This window comes from Arachis stenosperma, chromosome 7, assembly GCF_014773155.1.
Source record: "Arachis stenosperma cultivar V10309 chromosome 7, arast.V10309.gnm1.PFL2, whole genome shotgun sequence".
In the NCBI taxonomy this organism is placed as follows: domain Eukaryota; kingdom Viridiplantae; phylum Streptophyta; class Magnoliopsida; order Fabales; family Fabaceae; genus Arachis; species Arachis stenosperma.
The window spans coordinates 85,753,623-85,777,860 of record NC_080383.1 but is presented as its reverse complement, the minus strand read 5'-3'; the positions used below and the strand labels follow the sequence as shown (position 1 = coordinate 85,777,860).

The 24,238-nt window shown below is 33.5% G+C and overlaps 2 pseudogenes; both read left to right on the top strand.

Moving 5' to 3' along the window:
• Positions 1 to 7,704: 7,704 nt before the first annotated feature.
• LOC130940041 (uncharacterized) lies at positions 7,705 to 15,172 on the top strand (annotated as a pseudogene).
• A 2,028-nt stretch (positions 15,173 to 17,200) lies between these two features.
• LOC130940450 (26S proteasome regulatory subunit 6A homolog) lies at positions 17,201 to 20,837 on the top strand (annotated as a pseudogene).
• The last annotated feature ends 3,401 nt before the right edge of the window (positions 20,838 to 24,238 follow it).

Genomic DNA, 24,238 nt, shown 5'->3' with positions numbered 1-24,238 from the left:
ATTTATTGACTAAAACATAACAGCATAGATATCTACATTACTGCAATGTGAGACACTGCTTAGGGTGCATCGTTAGAACTAGTAGGAAATTTGTGTTTAAGGTTGATAATCTTAGGTAGATGAACATGAATGCAATAGTAAATTATGTTGATCTATCCCTCATGGCCTCATCATAATGCGTGGTTGTGAAGTCTGACTTCTAGAAGTTTGGTCAAACATTTTTAGAATAGGTAGATATATCATTTTTTAGCTTGTTTTTCATTAATAAACCATTCTTTAGGGTTATGATGTTAAGTGTGCATAGCCCTTGAGCACTTAAGTTGCCCTTATATATGCAGTTGAAGACTTGAAGCACATCTTGATGGTAATTCTTACCCTTCATGTCATAAACTAAAGTATTTCCTTTTTTGACCAACTAACTGTAGATTGGCCAGTTACTTTAAAGTCAACGAAGTATAAGGTTTTTAGGTAGAGAGAAAGAGAAAGTATAAATAACCAATTGTGTATGCAGCCAATTTGGACCAATTTTTTAAATTTCAAAACATGTGCCTTCAGTATTTATGATGCACATGTTCGTCGTCTTCTTCCTTCTCCTCCTCTTCTTTTTCATCTTCTTCTTCTTCTTTTACACCAAATCCGTATTGTGGCGTCCATCACCCGTGCGGTAGTCGCCACACACGGCATTCTTGATTTTGGAGGATAATTTTTTATGTTTCTTTCTTCTAAATTTTGTACGTATTTTTTTTATATGTTTTAGATGTTTCTTTTTGTCATGTTTTAGATAGCTTTTTAGGTTTTGGATAATTTTTTTTACAGTTTTTTATGTTTTTTTTTTCTTAATTTTTGGTTGTGTCGATTTGTTAGGTTTTGAATTTTTTAAAATGATTTTGAATATTTATTTTTTATTAGATTTTGGACGTTTCTTCTTGTTACGTTTTGGATCTTTATTTTTATTAGGTTTTAGATATTTTTTTTTAGATTTTAGATGCTTCTTTTCATTCGATTTTGGATGTTTCTCATGATAATTTGAATTTGCATTCTCTCCAAAAAGAAAATTGAAAAAAAAGTCCCAATTCTTTTTTTTAACGGGTTTTATTTTTTTATTAGTTGACTGTAATTGACTGCACCCCTAGTTAGTTATCTAACAAAGTTATTAATAAAAACAGTAAATATAGATTTAGTATAAACCCCGAGTAATTAGTAAATAATTAACTAATAAGTTAATTATTATTTAAAGAAATTAAAAAATTAATTTTTATAGTTTTATGAAGTAGAAATAATTAAAATATAAATTTTAACACTAATTTTAAAGATTTTGTCTCAAAATTGGGTCGAACGGGTCAGACTGGTTAGATCAGACTCAAACCGGGCCCAAGGCCCAACCCATTCACTTTCTTATAAGTGGCTTCAGCATCTTCTCCCTCAACAAAAAGGGAATTAATGTTCTTGAACAAGGAAGAGAGAAAATCGACGTCAAAACCCCAATCTTCACCACCGGAATTTAATCGCCCATAACTTTCAATCCATAGCTCCGATTGACGAGCGTCAGCGGCCACGCGTTTGTCTTGGAATTCTCTACAAAATCTATTAAACAATTGGTAAGGGAATCACGTTTTTTCACCCAATTCTCCCCTTTTCAGTTTGTGATTTAGGTTTTGGTAATTGAGAAATTTTATAATTTTGATGGTTTAGGGGTACTCTAGCGGTGGATAATCAACGGATTTTGTCCATTTGACTCGTGAGTAATGGTAAGGAAATCCTAACCCTTGTAAATTGGTGATTTAGTAAGCTAAATATTGATTATTGTGATATTGTATGAATTAGATCGTATATCTTGTTGAATTTGAGTTAAATTGGTGGATATTGGAAGCTTGGAATTGAATCCTGGGAGCTAAAATTCAATTGGTGAAAACATAGGTTAGATGACCATAGGATAGGTTGAAAATGTCGGAATATGTTATTGCAAGTAACCTTGATGGAAATGTGGAATTATATTGTGAATGAGTTGATAAATGATAATTTTGTCGAGTGTGTTAATTAATGTTGTGTGTGTGTGTGATGAATGATGATTTTGTCGAGTTGGTTGTAGGAATTGTGTTAATTAATGTTGTTGATGGGAGTTGATGAATGATTATTGATGCCGAAATTTTTATAAAAATTGGAGATTTGGTTTGAAGTATTATTTAGACAAGTATAGATAAAAAAATTATATTATTTGACTTAGATTTAGAAAGAAAAGAAATGCATTATGTTTTGGAACTTGATTTATTAAGAAAAGTATTATGTTGAAGTTTCAATTTATCAAGAAAAGTATTATGTTTTGAGTTTTATTTAGTTAAGAAGAGAATTATGTTTTAAGTGTGAATTATTGAGAACAGAATAGGAGGTGTGATGATGATAATTGTTAAATGAATTGAATGATGATGAGGATGAATTTGATATGAAAATGTTTTGTGAGGATCGTAGTTATTTACCGCCCACGTGTATGCTGTTTTCCAATTGAAAACGTCTGTGGGGATCGAAGTGGTTTACCGCTCACAGATGGTGAGGATCCAGGTGATTTACCGCTCACCAGGTGAGAATCGTGGTACTGTACCACTCACCAGTTTTCAAGATGACGATGTCCGGGTTAGCTACCAGACATGTCGGGTTGGCTTTATAACCGACAGAGGAGACTCATCAGTCATAAGACAGACATACGTCATATGCATATGTGTGTTTTGTTTGATTGTGCATTAATTGGACTTGCCTATGTGATTATTATGCTTACCTGCTATATTTGCTACCTACTGTATTTGTATCTTACTTGTGTTTATTTTGTCTGTATTGCTTGTCTGTGCACCAGAATTTTGGAGGATTAGAGGAAGGCGAAAATTAGGGCTTAAGTTATAAAGGAATTAGAAATAAGAACCTTAGATAACTTACCTTGTTTATGGTTTTTCATTTATAAATTTTAAGATTTAAATCTGAGTGTCGAAGTTCTAGGATCGTCTCTGGCTTTCCCTAGACCTTATACATTATGTATGTGGTCACCATTACCATGTTAAGAACCTCCGGTTCTCATTCCATATCTATGTTGTTGTTTTCAGATGTAGGTCGAAATGTGCCTCGGTGAGCATCTGGAGGTTTTTCTGGCAATTGAAGTTGGGAAGTTACATTTTGGGGTTGTTTGTTATATATTTTCTGTTCATAGATTCTCATATATATATATATATATATATATATATATATATATATATGAGAATCTATGAACAGAAAATATATATGATGTTTAATCCTCTTAGAGGCTTTTTGGAGAACTAGGTATTTTCTTTATGGATGTTGGGTTATCTTGGGATATATACTTATGCTTATATATGTATTTATACTCCGGCCAGCCTTAGCTTCGCAGGTTGCATCCGGAGCTTGATATTATGTATTTTAGTACTAAACTCTTTGTATATACTCACGTCTTACCCTTATCTTTTCTCTGGTTTTACGTTTACGACTGTAATGCGCTTTTCTTTTCGCGGTTTTTGCTTAAACCTTTCTTCAAGGCTCCTAGTTACAAATTTCTTCAACTATATCTACATATGTATTTTATGCTTAGAGGTCGTAATAACTCACCACCTCTATTTTACAACTTAAGCGTAAAACTCTGTTTGGTAGGGTGTTACATTGTGGTATTAGAGCAGTTTGTTCATGTAAAGCCTGAGGGACAGACTGTCTATACTTCTAGGCATACTCTGGGTGTGTGTACATGCTATTTAGGAGATCTGCTAGACTTATATAGCATAAATATTCATAAGCATACTTTTGGAGATTCGAAGCACTAGACTTGAGATATTAAAATTGATCACCTTAATATCAATTGTTCGGTATGGACAAGAACCAAAAGGCATCTCGTGGACGCGAGTGAGTTGATACGGTTGACGATAAGGCTGCTGTTGTACAGACTATTGTTGACAGGTTGAGACAACAAGCGAGAAATGCTTATAGAGGCAGTAATGGACCTGGTGGTGAAGAAAACCAAGGGATTAGAACTTGTATAACTGGAGTAAAAGACAATGGCGTTAGTTAGAGAGGTAAAAAGATTCAAGGAGATGTTTGGTGAAAGCGAGTGAAGGATTAAGCTCTTAGTGATTTATAATTTAAGTGGCGTTGTAGAAACGTAGTGATTTGGTGGCTCTAGAGTTGTAGTGACGTGAGAAAGGAATCTTGGGATAGGAGATTCTTTCGAGGATTGACATAGGATCAAGGAATGGAAAGAGTGTGTGTGTGTGTGTGTGTGTGTGATTTAGGTTATAGCGGGTTGAATCAGACTAAAAGATTGAGGAATTGTTTAGTGTTTGAGATAGTGAGAAGCATTTGAGATTGATTTGATTTAGATGAAAACCTTAAAGGGTAAAAGAGAGTGTAGTTACTGAGAAAGAGCTAGACAAAGCTAAGAGTGAAACAAATGGGTATGACTTAGGCTTGAATTTGGTTAAGTTTATGATCTTGTACATGAGAATAGAGAATGTGAATTAGTATTTGGATTGATGTTGGAGAATGACAGAATGAATGATGTGAGGTTGGTTGAATTTGAGGAAGCATATACGAAGATTCGAGAGCAAATTTTTTAGGGCGAAATTTTTTGTTAGGGGGTAGGATGTAAGCTCCGAGTAATTAGTAAATAATTAACCAATAAATTAATTATTATTTAAAAAAATTAGAAAATTAAATCAAGAAAGCTTGGCGCTCCCAGGAAGAGCACTACGTTCTTCACCCAAGAGCGCCTGCGATAACGGAGTGGAAAATTTTGGCTGACGACGCGTACGCGTGGGCGACGCATACGCGTCGGAATGACATTTTTGAAGGAGCATGCGAATGCGTGGATGAAGCGGCAGTGTGAAAGTGGCATTTCTGAAGGGACACGCGTACGCGAGCGCTCTTGACGCGAACACTACGCTCTCCTTAAGAGCGCTGAAGGTGACGTGTACGCGTGGGTGCACGAGCGCTCCGCTCTCCTCAAGAGCACTACATTCTCATGGGAGTAGAATTCTGGTTCGATTAATTTCATTCCAAGCCCATTTAAACTGCAAGCAAGCAAGCCCATAATGGTCAACCAATCAAGGCCACAAAAAGCATCTAGAATAGTTAATTTCCATTTGATTGTAATCTTCTTTTAATTTTATTTCAATTTGTAATTTAAGAAAGCCTATATAAAGGCATTAGTTTCATAGAATTAGGGACACTGGACTCTGAAGGCTGGAGAGGGGAGAAAGTAAAGACCAATTTGAAATTCTGTGAATTGGCACTCCAATGGGAGTGGGTCTTCAGACCCCTCCCCTCTCACACTCTTCTCCCTTTTCTCTTATTTCTTCCCTAGTAGTAGTTTAGTTCTTAGTTTGTACTTTTCATTTATGAATCTTAAATTTTAAATTTCTGTTTTAAAGTCTTACTCTTTATTTTTATGCACTTTAGTTTCACTCAATTTGATTTTTTTATTTGAGAGCAATGACCACTTAATTCCCTCTACATTTAGGAAAGGAGCTCTGTTTCAATTTTGATTGAATTAATGTTTATCTCTTCTTCTCTTCTTCGTTCTGTCTTCATACTTGGATATCTATTAGAATCCTTGCAAGAGAGTTTTGTTCTTGAAAGATCCTTGGATCTATTAGAATCCTATTGTGAGCCTCTAGGGAGAGATCATAGGCTTCAATTTGAGCTCTCTTGGCATAATGAAGTTGATTCTTGATTCAGAGTTGGTACGTGACATATAAGCACTCTAATATTGGGGTCTTTGGATTTATGTAGTATGAGATTAGAAATTATGTTTGTCTTTCTAAGAAAGAGCTTCTTTGCTTCAAAGATTCAATCACCATCGAGAGAGGGATTGAGTCTATTAGAATTTCATGTGAGCCTCGAGAGAGGGATCATGAAATTCAGTTTGAGGTTTTTTTCTCATAATCCTCCTGATCAATACACTCTTAGTTGGTATGTGAGATGTAACCTCTTTGAGTTGAGGTCTTGAGGGTTGTGTGACTTTTGGATTAGAAACTGAGCTTCACCTCTTCTCATGACCAATTAGATCAAGAGATTGGCAATTGATTATATGAAGAGAAATTAAATCACCAAGAGATTGGGGTTTAATTACTCATAGTCCGCCATGGATATATCTTACATGATTGAGAAGGAGTGAGACCCATTGATTCAAGAGAAATTAACATCTCCAATCCCTTATGTTTGCCTTCTTTACTTTCTACCATTTTATTTCTTGCATTTTACTTCCTTGCAATTTATTTCCTTGCACTTTTATTTCTTGCACTTTACTTTCCTGCACTTTACTTTTCTTGCTCTTTAATTTTCCAGCACTTTATATTCATGTCATTTACTCTTCCTGCTTTTTATTGCTTTCATTTAGTTTCTAGTCATTTATATTTCTTGTCTGCTCATCACTCCAATATGAACCGTCTAACTAGGATAATCAACTAACTATTGATTGCTTAATCCTTTAATCTTCATGGGATCGACCTAACTCTAAGTGAGTTTTATTACTTGATGCGACCCGGTATACTTGCCGGTAGTTAATACATAGAAATTTAATTTTTTATGTATCAAGTTTTTGGCGCCGTTGCCGGAGATTAGTAAAGATTAACAATGATTAAGTTAGTGGTAATCTAGATTAGGTATTTTCCTTTTATTTTGTTTAAAGCACACTAACTATTCGACACATTGTGTCATCTAACCTTCTAACAACACTCTGTTAGCAGAGTGTACATTTTTCACTTGGTTTGTTTGTGATTGTATATGCCAGGAGGAAGGAGAGAAGCATCCACTTCTTTTGATTCTGAACCTGAGAGAACCTCTTTGAGACTTAGAAGAGAAGCAAGAGGGAAAGGGATAATTGGTGAAGAGGACTCAGAAGAAGGAGATCAAGTCATGGAGGACAATCTGCATAACCCTCTTGAGGATGTTGTTAACAATAATGGACCACCTAGAAGGGTGTTAGCTTCATACACCATTCCTAATGCAAGGAACTGTGAAAGCAGCATACTTACTCCAAATGTCCATGCCAATAACTTTGAGTTGAAGCCTCAACTTATTACTCTGGTGCAGAACAATTGCTCTTATAGAGGGGGTCCTCTTGAAGACCCAAATCAACACCTATCTGTCTTCCTGAGAAGATGTGAAACTGTCAAGACAAATGTTGTGCATCTAGATATTTATAAGTTGTTGTTATTTCCATTCTCTTTGATGGATAAAGCATCTCAATGGCTAGAGACATTTCCCAAGAAAAGCATCAATAATTGGGATGATTTAGTGAGCAAGTTCCTAGCCAAGTTTTACCCACCTCAGAAAATCATCAGGTTGAAGACAGAAGTGCAAACTTTCACTCAAATGGATGGAGAATCACTTTATGAGGCATGGGAGAGATACAAAGCCTTGATATGGAAATGCCCACCTGACATGTTCAGTGAGTGGGTTAGACTCCAGAATTTCTATGAGGGCTTAACTCTAAAAGCTCAAGAAGCTTTAGATTACTCTGAAGGAAGCTCATTTCATCTCATGAAAACAGTTGAAGAAGCTCAGAATCTTATAGATACTATTGCCAACAATTAATATTTTTATGCTCATCAGAGGCAATGCCAACCAACTTTAAAGAAGGGTGTGTTGGAGCTTAAAGGTGTAGACACCATATTGGCATAGAACAAAATAATGCACCAGCAAATCCAACAGCAAATGGAGATGATGGCCAAGAGAATAGATGAACTTCAATTAGCTGTAGTGAACACAGCAAGTCAACCTTCAAATGAGTGGGCCAATTTGAAGAAGGCAACACTGAGCAGCAACCAGAGCAAGTTTAGTACATGCATAATACCTCAAGTTCTTCTCAAAATGACTTCCATGGTGATACATACAATTCATCATGGAGGAATCATCCTAACTTGAGATGGGGTGATAATCAAAATCAATGGCAGAGGAACCACAACTCTAACAATTTTCACAATACAAACAACCAAAATCACCCATCCAATGACACTAACCAATACAAAAAATCCCAAAATACATATCACCAAACCCACAACAATTTACAAGCCCTCCAGGATAACTTCTCCACACCACCATTCAACCCACAAAACACCCACCTCAATATCCCAAACAACTTTCAGCAACAACAATCATACTCCAACATACCATCCATTGACTACCAGGAAGCCAGAATCTCAACTCTTGAAGCAACCTTGCACGCTCTTAACCAAACCACACAAACACTTGCCAAGACTACACAAAGTCTAGCCAAAGGACAAGAGAGCCTAGTTAAAGGACAAGAATGACAAGATGCCAATATGGCCAGACAAGATGCCACAATGAGAAATTTTGAGAGGCAGATGGGACAAATGGCTAAACAAATCACAGAGATAGGTGAAAAATGAGCAAATGCCTTCCCTAGTACCACTGAAGACAATCCAAGGGACACCGAAAAAGCCATAAAATGGAAGGAGTGTAAAGCAATAACTTTGAGAAGTGGAAAGAAAGTGGAGAAAGAAGCCATCACTCAGAAAGAACACAACAAAGAAAGCTTGAAAGAAGGAGTAAAGGAGCAAAAGCAGAAGCAAGAAACCTCTACACAGAGGGATAAGTCAGCTGAGAAGGAGGCAGTAAAAGCATACCAACCACAGCTACCATATCCTCAAATATTCAAAGGAGAAAACAAAGAGAAGCAATACTCCAAATTTTTGGAGATATTCAAGACACTACACATCAACATCCCTTTCATAGAGGCACTTGAACTGATGCTATTATATGCTAAGTTCATGAAGGAATTGTTGACAAAGAAAAAATCCTTGAAGGAGGGACTAATGGTTGTGATGACCAGGGAGTTTAGTGCCATCATCCAGAAAGGATTGCCAAGGAAGAGGAAGGACCTAGGAGCTTTCATATCCCTTGTACCATAGGCAACATGATTATTGAGAAAACATTTTGTGACCTTGGTGCCAGCATAAATCTGATGCCTCTATCCTTGATGAAGAAGCTTCAAATTCATGAATTGAAATCCACACAAATAGCCCTCTAAATGGCGGACAAATCCATTCAGCAAGCACTTGGGGTTGTGGAGAATGTATTGGTAAAAGTGGAGAAAATTTTCCTCCCAGCTGATTTTGTCATTCTAGACATGGAGAAAGATAACAATACTCCCATCATTCTAGGGAGACCCTTCTTGGCTACGGGCAGAGCATTAATAGATGTTAAAAAAGGATAATTGATGCTAAAAGTACACGAAGAACATCTAACATTCCATGTCTTCAAGAATCTGCAAGATTCCAATCAAGAAGAAGAGTGTATGAAGATTGATTCCATAAATCCAAACTTGAAAGAGGCACCTGATGAGACACTCCCAACACACTTAAGCTCATCCTAGAAAGGAAAGGAAGAGGTAGAAGTGGTACAACAAGCTCAAAAAATAGAGAAGGAACTACAACCACAGCCTCCACATAAGATTCTCAGCAAGAACCTTCCAAACACTGAGGCTCCAAAACATGAACCACCTCCTGGAAAAGAAAAAAATCCCAAGAAGAAAGTTCCAAAAGGGTGAAAAAACAAGAAAATTTCCACTAAAGACTTCTCACCAGGGGATAAAGTAATGCTAACCTATCAACCAATAGAAATATCTCCACACTTTTCTAGATACTACACAGTGAATAAAATCCTCTTACTTGAACATGTGAAAATCATAAAAAATGATACTGGAAAAAAGCTCACTGTGAGAGGGGAAGGGCTAAGGCATTATGATCACCATCCTCCCTAATAAGGGACAACCGTCAAGCTAGTGATGATAAAAGAGCGCTTGTTGGGAGGCAACCCAACCTTAGGTAACTCTTTCATACTCTTCTCAGAATAAATGGTTAGTCCAATTTCTATGCATGGCAAGGAATTAAGTTTGGTGTTCCACACCAAGGTGATTGGATTAACAAAGAAACAAAATCAAGGGTGAATGTATGACACTAAGTTTGGTGTTCCACCATTAACATTCATTAAGCACAAAGTAACCCTTGAGATAATCATGAATAATCACAAATTCCAAACAACCATAGAAATTGACTAAACTTGTATTTCACTGGTTTACTTTTTAGTTCTGCATTTCATCTCCCCATAGGTTTAAAGCACATGACGTAGTATGCATTCATGAAAGATGAACTTTGTTTTGGCACATAGAAGTAAGCAAGGAACTAAATTTGGTGTTCAGATACCACTTGTAGTTCAAGGATTCATAAGCATATATGTATGATAACTATTCTTCAAGTGCTTGGAAACAAGCAACTCCCAAAATTCATTGCAGGCTGTCACTTCAGTTGTTGGAAGAACTAAGCATTATCAACCAAAGAGACAGAAAGGGAAACAAAGACCAACAATGATGATGATAAGGAGTAAAGCAAGTGAACACCAATAGTTTGTATTGTTAAGTGATTGTTTTGTATTCAAAACGGCTATACTTGAAATTGATGTTGTGCCTCTGTTTGTCTGCTTAGCTTAATTTGTTATTGCTCAATAACCACGATGCTAGATAGCTCATAGCACCATACTCTTGAAAAATTGCTTGCACTAAATATCTCTAGAATGAGAACCGAGAATATTTCTTTGAAAAGAAGGATTGAGGAGTCTTAAAAAACGTTGAGGCAAGCAAAAGATTAAGAGAAGTGGTGGTTCTAATTGTATTATTGTGTATTGAGATTGCATGTTTCTGAAAACTTGCATGGGAGCTCATAGGCAAGATATGACGTTTAGAGAAGTATTGTGGAAAATCTCAAACATCTATTGATCTAAGAAGCAGCAACAAAAGAAAACAAAAGAAATAGAAAAATAAAGAACAAGGTCCAAGGCTTTGAGCATCAATTACTAAGAGAGAAAAAAAAAGAAATAAGAACTCATTATCCTAGTTAATCTGCTTGTGATAGATGTGTGTCAAAGAGAGAGGCTTGAGCAAGTGAATCCTAAGGGGTACTTCAACACCTAATACCTTAGACCAACTGGTCTAAGAGTATTAATTGAAAGCTTATCTTAAAAAGCCGCTTTGAGACATGATACCTAGAGTCGAGGCCAAGATACAACAAGAAAAGAAAAATGTTAAAAAAAAATTAAAAGCTGCTTCAAGGTGACTATCTATAAAGAGACTTTCACAATATCGTTTGAATGAAAGTCCTCAGACCTAAAACTTACAAAATATAGGAACTAACAAGCACTGGAATCCTTGCATGAGCATATAATTCAGAGTTCATCCCACTATCACTTAATCACTTCACTCACAAAGGCATTACAAGAATTTCTTCAACCCATTCTAATTAAAAGAAACCTCTGTGCATAATTCTTTTCTTGCTTGAGGACAAGTAAGGTTTAAGTTTGGTGTTGTGATGCATTTGCATCATAGCTAGATTAGCTGGATATTTTAGTTAAGTTTTGGTTCAATTTCATGCATTTTATTTGGAATAAACAAGCACTTAAATGAATTTCTCATTATACAAGGACTAAGTGACTTTCTGCTCAATTTCATGCATTTGCTCAAGAAACAAAGCTTTGATGTATTGCTATTTTGTTTTGTGATCATAACAGGGGAGAAGAACACAATATCTTAGCGCTATGCTTGCTTAAAGAACGCTAAGTTCCCCTGCAGCACAACCCTTGGCGCTACGCTCTCTCTTTCAAAGAGCACTACGTTCTTCACCCAAGAAAATTTGACTAGCGACGCGTACGCGTGGGTGACGCGTACGCGTGGATGTGGCATCTTCGAAAGGCCATGCGTACACATGGAAGGGACCTACGCTCTTCAACCAAGAGCGCTACATTCCCCACCAAGAGCGCCTACGATGCTTTTGAAAGCGGATTTAAAAATTGGCAATCGACGCGTATGCGTCAGTGACGCGTACACGTGGAAGTGGGATTTGTGAACAAGCATGCAGACGCGTGGATGGAGCAGCAGCGTGGAATTGACATTTTGCAAATCCACGCATACGCGTGCATGACGCGTACGCATGGGAGAGCGCTCTTGGCGCAAGCGCTACGCTCTAAAGGAGAGTGTTGCAAGGGACACGTAGGCGTATGGGACGCATACGCGTGACAAGTACTGAGATGCTGACGACGCGTACGCGTAGGAGACGTGTATGCGTCGGTGAACAAGCGCTACGTTCTCCCGAGAGCATCCACACGGTACCAACTGAAAGGCCTACTTTGAAGCAACTTGCAAGTACACCTGAAGCAACCACTGAACCAGTATAAATAGATGGCATCTTAAATCATTGAGGACTTCTTTTGGATCTACTTTTTCAGTTCCTTTTTCTTTTAGATCTCTTTTGTACTTCTGCACTTTTTGAATTTTACTTTTTGCTGAGATGCTAGATCACTCTTCAATTTCATTTCTGTTATAGTTTAAAATTTCTTTTTCTTTTCTATGCTGAGTTTAATTTTCAGTTTTGAATTTCAATTTGTACTTGGAGTTATGAGTCACTAAATCCCAATTTCATAGGGGGAGGAGCTCTGTTGGTTTTAATGAATTGATAATTCTTCTCTCCTCTTTATATTCATGTCATTTACTCTTACTGTTCTTTATTGCTTTCATTTAGTTTCTAGTCATTTATATTTCTTGTCTGCTCATCACTCTAATATGAACCGTCTAACTAGGATAATCAACTAACTATTGATTGCTTAATCATTTAATCCTCGTGGGATCGACCTCACTCTAAGTGAGTTTTATTACTTGATACGACATGGTATACTTGCCGGTAGTTTATATGTAAAAATATAATTTTTGCTTATCATCTGGACAATTTGGCTAGAAAGAAACAATAGAATCTTCAAAAATCAAAGTTCAAGTGTGGTGGATATTATTAACAGGTCATTTACAAGTTATGATGAGTGAATTGGTAGTGAACCCTGTGGTTGTTGATGACAATGCTGGAGATGGCTAGGGGTTGTTATTTTTAGCGTTATAAGTTTTTGTTTCTTTTCTTTTGCTCCACCTTATTGTGTTGAGTTTTTTTACTTCAAAAAAAATAGATAAAGTGGTTGAAGGAATGAGAAAGATAGAGAAAAAAAGATGTATGAGGGGAAAACTCTTTAATTTTGAAGGAAAAGATTTGATTTCAATTGTAATAAGAGAGTGACATGTGGCACATTTTGGTTGTAAAATTAGTAGGGATGAAAGAAGAATTCTTTAATTTTGGAGGAAAAGATTTCATTTCAATTACAATGAGAGAATGACATGTGACACATTTTGGTTGTAAAATTAGTAAGAAAGAGAGGAGAATTCCTTAATTTTGGAGGAAAAAATTTGATTCCAATTACGATAAAAAAAAGTAACATGTAGCACATTTTAATTGTAAAATTAAAAATATATCATAGATATCTAAATATTTATTATAAAATATTTTATTTTTTTATTTAAATTTTCTTAATACTTATAAATATTTTTATATATTATATCATTCTTATGCAGTTTGAATAGAAAATTTTTTTTCTGGAGTGCTCTCTCTTACTTATATAACGAAAACGATCCAAGAAATACGAATAAATTCTTTGACATTTGTATTTTACTACCATGTGCTAAATTATCTATTATTTAGAAAGGACAAGAACAAACATAAGTACAAACTGGCTTGGACTGACATGGACATTTCTCTATTTATTAAAATTTCAGGGTGGTGGCTGCATGTATACTTACCATTTATTTGGCTTTACTTTATGGAATTTATGTTTCAGATTGGAGTTTCACTGTCCATAATCCAAATAGCATATATAATGGAACAACTTTTACTGTAAGCTTCCAATTGCATGCCTCTGATTCTTGATGCTCCAATCTTTATTAATTTTTTTTGCTCACTTGCTATTTCAAATTTAGGTGAAATGTGGAGTCAGAGGGAAATTAGATCCCCCTTGTAATGCTGTGGGATACATAGACAGAGAGGTGCTTGGAATCAACCACATGCATAAGCATCCAGCTTGGAAGAGATCACAAGTGTGTTGCAACTCTAATTTTTAAACCAGACACTTCTTGTTTCTACTACAAATTTGAAAACAAACTTTGCAAATGAGAGTTTCAAACTTTCAATGACTTACTGCCTTTTCCTCAGGCTTGCACCGAGAAATCACAATTCAAAGGGCCATTTAGGAAAAATGCTCCCTCATGGTGTTATGCTTCTTTTGAGCCAGAACGAATTCTAAGGTCTGTAATTAAAAATGTCTTTTTGAGTTTTGATGACATGTAATATAATTATGATATGCGATTGCAGCTCAATATCAGCTATTCTGTCCACAATCATTGGATTGCATTTTGGCCATGTACTCATACACATGCAGGTGATGAAGCCTTTGAATCAAAGCAATTATCTAATAATCTTTGATTTTTCACATCTCTTCAACTTGTGCTTAATCTTTCAGTTGTGTAATTTTTAACATAGGATCATCTTTCAAGACTGAAGCACTGGATTCTCTTGGGTTTATCTCTTCTTACTTCAGGACTTATTCTTCACTTCACTCATGATGAACTCTAATTAACCAAGTGTTCAGCTGGAATATCTTTACTATGTATTGTAACCACTCAGATGTTACTTCTTTGTGCGCTGCAGCCATTCCTCTGAATAAGCAATTGTATACACTAAGCTATGTTTGTGTAACATCTGGAGCAGCAGCATTAGCATTTTCAACCTTCTATACAATGGTATTATTATATACTATGGAAGTTCTAGTTGCCATTGTATCATGATAGTGATAGATATTATGTTGTACAATGGATTATTATTGCATTGCAGGTTGATATTTGGGGCTTGAAACTATGGTTCATGCCTTTGAAATGGATTGGCATGAAGTTTGTGTACGTTATGGCAGCTGAGGGCATCTTTGCAGGATTCATCAATAGATGGTATTATGATCACCCTCATAATACACTGGTATTGTTCTTTCTTGTTTGAATTCAATTATGAATAGATACTATGTTATGTGGCACTATGTCTCTGTGTTTGATTGGTTTTTGTGGAGACAGGTATATTGGATCCAAAAGCATGTGTTCATCAAGGTGTGGCATTCAACCAAAGTTGGGATTCTGCTTTATGTAATATTTGCTGAGATCCTATTCTGGGCCGTCGTCGCTGGCATCTTGCACCTATTCGGCATATATTGGAAGCTTTAATTAATTTGAATTGTAATTAGAGTAATAACCATCTCTTGTGACTTTATATATCATCTTGTTTGTTGATTAAGTTCAATGTTGGAATCCTTTAGTAAAAAAAAAAAAAAATCAATGTTATTCCTAAAAAGGAACTAACTATTTATAACTAATATCAACTGATTTTTTTGCATTCATTTTTTGACCTATATTATTAAAACATCTAAAATCATAAAAAAAAAAAACCAAAATCTCAATAAGAAAATACATTTGAAAGTAAAATAAAATATTCAAAGCAGATGATGATTTTATTGGAAGCCATCACAGAGATGAGTGGTGTGTTTGAAAATTGAAGTCAAACTTTAATAAATGTGAGGAGAAAACATTCATTTTAAAAGAAGGGTAATTACCCAAATCAGTCCCAAAAGATTTTAAAAGCGAATATTTTAGTTTTTAAGAAAAATTAATACACAGATCAATCTTTAAGATTTTACTTCTGCAGATAAATCAGTTCCCAGTTTATTTTCCGGCAGAATAATTACCCACATCAGTCCTCAAGAATTTTAAAAACAGATATTTTAGTCCCCAAAAAAATTAATGTACAAATCAATCCCTGACGTTTTTCTTCGTTAGATATAACAGTTCTCCATCCAAAAATAAAAATAAAATAAAATAATAATTATTATTATTAATTGTATAATAATATTGTACTATAATTTTTTGGATAAAAATAATGATAAATTTATTCATTATATATATATAGTCACTCAATAATAATAATAATAATAATAATAATAATAATAATAATAATAATAATAATAATAATAATAATAATAATAATAATAAAATTATTAGAGATTATTCTACAAGAAATTCAAGGTAAAACTATTTGATATTTTTGTATTTAATATAATTAAAAGATGTCCTATTTAAAAAAAAATATGTTTGTATTAAAAAATATGTATTAAAAAAATATTTTAATTTGAATTTATATTAAATACATGTTTTTTTTTAATACAAACATATTTTTTTAAAATAGGACATCTTTTGATTATATTAAATATAAAAATATTAAATGATTTTAACATTGAATTTCTTGTAAAATAATCTCTAATAATTTTATTAATTTATTATTATTATTATTATTATTATTATTATTATTATTATTATTATTATTATTATTATTATTATTAAGTGACTATATATATAAGAATTTAATGAATAAATTTATAATTATTTTTGTCCAAAAAATATAAAAAAATTATAGTACAATATTATTATGTAATTAATAATTATTATTATTATTATTATTTGATTTGATTTTATTTTATTTTTGGACGGAAGACTGTTTTGTCCAACAGAGAGAAACATTGAAAATTGATTTGTACATTAATTTTTTTGGGACTAAAATGTCCGTTTTTAAATTCTTTAGGGACTGATTTAGGTAATTACTCTATCGAAAAATGAACTGAAAATTGATTTGTCTGTCGGAATAAAATCTATGAAATTAATCTGTGTATTAAAATATCCGCTTTTAAAATTTTTGGAAATAGATTTGTATAGTTACTCTTAACAAAAAAAAGAGCAAAATTAATTAAAATTAGGGCACATGTTAGTAACTCTAATTTTTTTTTTTTATCTTTTTTTATAAAAACCTTTTTAATTAGTAACTCTAATTCTTGTCTTTAGAGCATGTGTTAACTTTTTTATTTTTTATGGTACCTCTTAGTTTGGTAGTCCAAATACTAATTTATCATGGATTCAAATTCTATTTAAAAATTTATTATCCATATGGAAAAATTTGAACTTTCCATATTTATTTAAATAAACTAATAAATTAATCATTAGACGTTAGAACATGTGCTAACTAGATCCTATGGAAATTAACATCCTTTACCTTTTTGTTTTTGGACAGTAACATCCTATACCTTCTCTATTTGAGCCAACCTCAAAGGGCTAATTAGATTTTTCTTTTTTTGGACCTGGGCTGATTTTTCATTTTGAAAAGATTACGATTCGGCCCAGTGATCGTCTTTGGTAACGAGAGAGTTGACCCATAAAAAATGGAGAGAGCAATAGAGTGGAGGAGGAAAGTAAAAAACTGTGGCTGAGGAACTGAAAATTGAGCTTGCCTGTTGAACAAGGAATCCTGAATTGTGAGAGCATAGTAGCATTCTTGGTTGATAGGGATGGCGAGCGCCATGGTAGAGGATACCAACTTGGAAGATGATCAGCTGGCCAACATGACCACCGATGACATCGTCAGAGCTTCTCGTCTTCTCGACAATGAAATTCGCATTCTCAAGGTTTTTTTATTTCCCCTTCAATCATTCATTCATCTTAGCGTTACGCACCCTAGGGTTTCATTCAATTCAAATCAATCCTGCAGGAAGAGCTGCAGAGGACGAATCTCGAATTGGAATCTTACAAGGAGAAGATCAAAGAAAACCAGGAGAAGATTAAGCTCAATAAACAGTTGCCCTACCTCGTTGGCAACATTGTCGAGGTTTCTCAACTATTCTCACCTTCAATTTCGTTGCAAACATTTGTAACTATAATGTTCCACACTCTACACTTTTCTGACTTGATTTTCTATTTTTTTTTTTTTTTTTACTTTCCAGATACTTGAAATGAACCCAGAAGATGAGGCAGAAGAAGATGGTGCCAATATTGATCTTGACTCCCAAAGGAAAGGAAAATGTGTTGTGCTAAAGACGTCTACTCGACAGGTTAAAAACCTTATAATTTCACTTCTTTTAGAGAGCAAGTTATGTTTCTATATAAAGATTTCCATCTGCTTCTGGTGTTCAAATATCGATGAGACTGATTTTTATTTATATGGAAAGCCTTTGGTGTAACTCTTATTCAGTTATGTTTTCTTCTCACTACAGACTATCTTTCTACCTGTTGTTGGTCTTGTTGACCCTGAAAAGCTAAAACCTGGTGATCTGGTTGGTGTTAACAAAGATAGTTACTTAATTTTGGATACCCTGCCTTCTGAGTATGATTCTCGAGTTAAGGCTATGGAAGTTGATGAAAAGCCAACAGAGGACTACAATGACATTGGTGGATTGGAGAAGCAGGTAAGCTTTAGTTACTAACAATTTATCGGAGCCTTCAAAGGATCCCTCTGTTAAATAACTTGGTCTTTGGCTACAGATCCAAGAACTAGTTGAAGCCATTGTTTTGCCAATGACCCACAAGGAGCGGTTCCAGAAATTGGGAGTTCGTCCACCAAAGGGAGTTCTCTTATATGGACCTCCAGGAACTGGGAAAACTTTAATGGCCCGTGCTTGTGCAGCACAAACAAATGCTACTTTCCTGAAGTTGGCAGGTCCACAACTTGTGCAAGTATGATTCTTCCTTTTACTATGCTTGATAATTTGGCTGTTTATTACCCTTTTTTTCCCCTTCTTTTTATAAATGAATAGTACAGTTTTGTATTGATTGTTTGTTATTAGATGATATTAGTTATTCTTATACTTCCTGTACAACTGCATTACTTCCTTCTGTTTCTATTTTCATCTTCTTGGGTGGATTGGAAGAATGATTTTAGCTACAATTTTATAGATGTTCATAGGAGATGGAGCAAAACTTGTCCGTGATGCCTTTCAGCTTGCAAAAGAGAAGTCTCCATGCATTATATTCATAGATGAAATTGATGCAATTGGAACCAAAGCGTTTTGATAGGTATGAGTAGGCAGGGATTTAATTCAGTGTATGTAGTTCCTGTTTCAATTATAATGGTTCAGCAATGTTATGAGCTTATGGTGTACTGGGTGGCCAAATGCAGTGAAGTAAGTGGAGACAGGGAGGTACAACGAACAATGTTAGAGTTGCTGAATCAGCTGGATGGTTTTAGTAGTGATGACCGGATTAAGGTATCTCTTCTATTATTGTTGTCTATGGGTCTTCTTTTTTCTGATTGACGTGATAAACAGAAATCTCGAAGGATGTTCGCTGTCTTTGGGTAAGAATACTTTAAGGGTTTAGCTAATATGTACCCAAAAGGTTAAGGTTACCGATAGTAGAAGTTTTTAAATTTTTTTTGTTACGAATGCATTGGAAACTTAAATGTTGTATATTTTATTTTCCATAAAAGCTTTCTCAATCCCTTCTTCTAATATATCTCCTTAAAACCCTTCTGGGGTTGTTAGCCACATTACTTATTTATAAATTTGAAGTGTAACAACTAACAACTAACAACTCAAATAGCGGTGACTTAGAAGTTGGCACAATACTCTCTGAAGGGTAACATTTCAAATATATTTCATTTTTTGTTCAGTTAGGAGTTAGGACTTAGGCATTTGAAATGACATATTCATTTATTCTCGTCAATGCAGGTCATTGCAGCAACAAACCGTGCAGATATTCTTGATCCTGCTCTTATGCGTTCTGGTAGATTGGACCGAAAAATTGAGTTCCCACACCCAACTGAAGAAGCAAGAGCCCGAATTCTGCAGGTTAGGTATCTTTAAGCTACATGCTATCTTTATCTTGTTTTCTTTTACCCTGACTTACTGCTGATGCTGAGATTGTGGGTTTTAGGTAGGTAAGGAAAAAGAGAAAATAGAAATACAGTGAATAATATGAAAACACTGATGATTATGTTATGGTGTCACACAAGAGAGGACAAATAGCCTCTATTTATAATAATATTAGTGAAACCCTATTCGTAGATAAGGAAAGAACCATGTACAATCACTAATCCCAAAACTAATCGTATGAGACATTGTTTGATATATTAAGATATGATAGAGATATTATAAAATACTCTCTTTATTTCTAACACACGTTAACATGATAGATCCATTCTCGGAAGATGAATGTTCACCCAGATGTCAACTTTGAAGAATTAGCTAGGTCTACAGATGATTTCAATGGAGCACAACTTAAAGCTGTCTGTGTTGAGGCTGGCATGTTGGCCCTTCGACGGGATGCAACTGAGGTATGCATAACTTGAAAAATCACATCATGACTACGCTTTCTTTGACTACTTATGCAACAGTTTTTAGCTAGCCCTAGATTGTTGTTTTAGCAATGATGTTTGTAATTTTTTGGTTTGATTCAATGCAAAAGCCCAAGTTATAATTTGAAATATAAATATAAATGTGCATTTTGTACAACTGCAGGTGAACCATGAGGACTTTAACGAAGGTATCATTCAGGTTCAAGCAAAGAAGAAAGCCAGCTTAAATTATTATGCTTAAGCTGGATTGAGGTGTCAAGTGCAGAAATCTGAGAGGTACTCAAGGCAATGGAAAGTCAATACTTTTGCTATTGTCTGTTTTTTTCTCGGTTCATGTTATGTAACATATAGCTTGCTCAGATTCCTGCATTTAAGGATAAACATATCATCTGCTTGCTATTTGGTAAATTATTCACGTTACAAGGCTGCCAGGTTCTGTACGATCATTAATTATTGTCGTGAGACTGGTTCATGTTTGGTGTATGTGGGTTGATCTATGACGATTGATGAGGCTGAGAACAAAATCTGAACATAATAACCTAACCTTTGTTTACTTGTACAATTAATTTAGTTAGTTTTGGTTAGGTCAAGACTAGGAGCACTCTAAGTAGTGTTTATAATCTACAGACGCAAAGTCAGCATGAAATCATTGCATAGAAGTTGGGACTTGTAAAGGGTCATAACAATTGTTCACACACAATTTTCACTCGCAATTACTTGTAATATTTCATGATCCTATCTCTCTTCCTTTTACAAACTAACTACGTAATGTTGCTCTTACTGTATGAAAAAGGTACAATGTGAAGATTTCCCCTCTTTCGTTTTATAGAACGTGTTTTGCGGTTTGAAAATATTAATTATTCTTTCGACACATTATACTTATTTTATACATTATAGATTTGTTTTTCTTATTAAAGGAACATATGTTAGCCAACGAGCTCAGGGACGGATTCAGAGGGGGCTAATAGTGGTTTTGCCCCTCAAAATTTTAAGAAACTGTTCTTATATATGAGATATGTATTTAAAAAATAAAAAAATATTATATAATTTAATAATTTTATATGTATTATTTTTTACTATACGATGGATTTATATCTTAATTGTTTGATTTACTAATACTTTTTATTTAACTAATTTAATATTATACTCTAAAGTTTTTGTATTTTTTAAATTAGTTTTTATATAATAATTACTATATTTAAAAAATCATTTATTTTTTTATATTAATACATTTAATATTTATATTATTATATTAATAATTACTTACGTAGTTATATTTTGGTAATCACATTATGTACTTTAAATATTATTTTCTTGTAAAAAATATTTATTTTTCTTCTAAATTTACGTTGTTAAAAGAAGAAATTTTATAAAGATATTTTATATCTTGTATTTTATAAGAGTACTGTGTCTTTTAAATAATTAATAATTTATAGTTTATTTTCAATTTTTTTTATTTTTGAAAGAATTAATTTTAATTAATAAGATATGTGATAATTTTTAACTAAACACGTTACAAATTATTGGTATTTTATAATTTTATAATGTATTATTGATATTGTTATATTTTTTTATGTAATTATATTAAAAGTAAAATTGTGAAAAAAAATTATAATTATATATATATATATTTTGATAAATCTTTTAAAAGACTAATTCTAAGAACTATATGTTAATTATCTTTATAGAAAAAATTATTTAAAATTTGTCCCTTCCATATTAAAATTTCTGGATCCGTCCCTGACACGAACTATAATTCAAATGACATAGTCTTTTCATACTTATTTAAAAATTGCGGGTTTAAATTTTCCTATCTTTGAATAAAAAAAGGGGAACATATGTTAATTGAAATATTGAACATATCCTTTTAGAGCACGTTTTAAAAGATCATAAAAAATATTTTAATAAAAGTTTTTGAAAAAGATAATTGTTTACATTTTTAATTTATTGAATATATAAAAAAATTAAAATTTTTATTATTATATTATTAGAAGTTTTTTTTGGAGGTTTCGTTAATAAATTTTTTTATTAGAAATAGTTAGAGTGTTAGACAATTGAACGATACATAATTTAGGGATTAATATTTTTTCGTCAAATTGACCAGTATCAAAAGTGTGAATGATCATGTAGAAAAGGAAGGACCTTCAAACTAATTTGGTTGGAAAGAAGTCCAACTACAATAATAATAATAGTTTAATATAAAAAACGAATTTAGTTAAGAAATCACCTATGTTTCAACAGTATTAATCAATTTTTTAAAGTAATATTTTTATTTTAAATTTTAACATTAAATCCTAAATTTTTAAAACAAAATAAATGTTAAAAAAATAATTTTATAAATAAATAAACAAATATGTTACATATATATTAAAATTAACTACCAATGTCAACTATCGATATAAAATATATCATTGTGTTCGTCTCTACGTTTTAAGTTCAACAAATCCAACCCCATTGCTTCCAACAGTTCTATTTGAACTTTCTTCTGATTGTGTTCATCTATTATTTCGTCTATATTTTTTTTCAACAGTTCCATCTGAACTTTCTTCTGATTGTTTCACCTAAACTTTTTTCTAGGAGTTCAATCTGCACTTCTTTTTAATAAATCTATCTGCACTTTTTTTTGGTAGTTTCATCTACATTCCATTCTGACAATTTTTATCTGTGCCTATTTCATCAATTTTTATAATTTTTTTATTTTGTTATTTTAAATAAATTTAAAGCTTATATTGTTAATTGAGTTTAAAAAATATATTAAAATTAATTATATTTATTAAAATTATTTAACATATCTAAATATTTATTATAAAATATTTTATTTTTATTATTTAAATTCTCTTAATACTTATAAATACTTTTATATATTATATTGTTCTTATGCAGTTTGAATACACACAATTTTTCTTCTATAGTGCTTTCTCTTATATAACACAAACGATCCAAGGAATACGAATACATTTTTTTATATTTGTATTTTACTACCATGTGCTGAATTATCTATTACTTATATATTATATCGTTGTCACACACGCTTCCATGCACTACTAGAAGCTCAATGTCCACCTCTAATAGCCGTACTTCTTCCAGTCGCATTTTGAACCTGTTTCTGATGTTTTCATCCATCATAGATCATACCATCCTCTTGGACATGTTGTTTAGAGTGGAACGAGAAAAACTCCATCCTCCACCACTACTGGACGCGTCGGTACGCACCACTGAAGGTTCTGCTGCATCCACCACCACTTTCATCTCCACCTGCAACATTTTCACCCTTGTTGTCTATCATTTCGGAGTCTTCTTTCACCACTGACCACACCATTCTATTCGTCTCTCTATTTTAAGTTCAACAAACCAAACCCCATTGCCATCAGAGCCGTCACACACCTCTACATGTCTGTTGCCTCCATCTCCCTCTTCATAATTTTCTAGATCCAATCTGGACTGTCCATTTTGTATGCTAGATCAATAGTCCAGATTAAGGCCTCCTCTCCTAATTTGTGCCACCGAATCCGACCCACTTTCGGATCTGCGTGAAGGATTACTATGTGTTCATAACGGGCAGCGGAAGAAAAGAAAGTAATCCTAACGATTTATTTTGTGCTTAAATTTTATTCAAATAAATAATATATAGATCAGATCTAAATACCTGTATATGCTAGTAAAAATTAGGGATAAGTATGATTTTGGTCCCCAACATAGGGGTTAAAAATTTTTTTCGTCCCTCGCCTTTTTTCGCTCCAAAATAGTCTCCAAGGTTTCAGTTTGTTTTAAAATCTTCCTTCAGACGAAAATACCCTTCTCCCTTCACTCCAAAATCAACCACCACCACCACCACCAGAACAGAAGCCCAACCAGAACTACCACCACCACCACCAGTATCATTATGGTCATCATCATCATCAGAACTTTTCCCAAAATCAACCAAAATTAACCAAAAACTCAAGTTGAACAAGAACCCACCACCACCACCACCATTATCATCATGGTCATCATCATCATCAACATCAAAAAAATCAAAATCAAGCAACATGAATAATCAACAAATTCAGCAACAATAATATTCCAAATTCAAATTTCAGCAACAACAATATTCCACAACAAATTTCACAAAAAATCCAGAAATTTCACAAAAAATCTAGTTCACAGAAATGGTG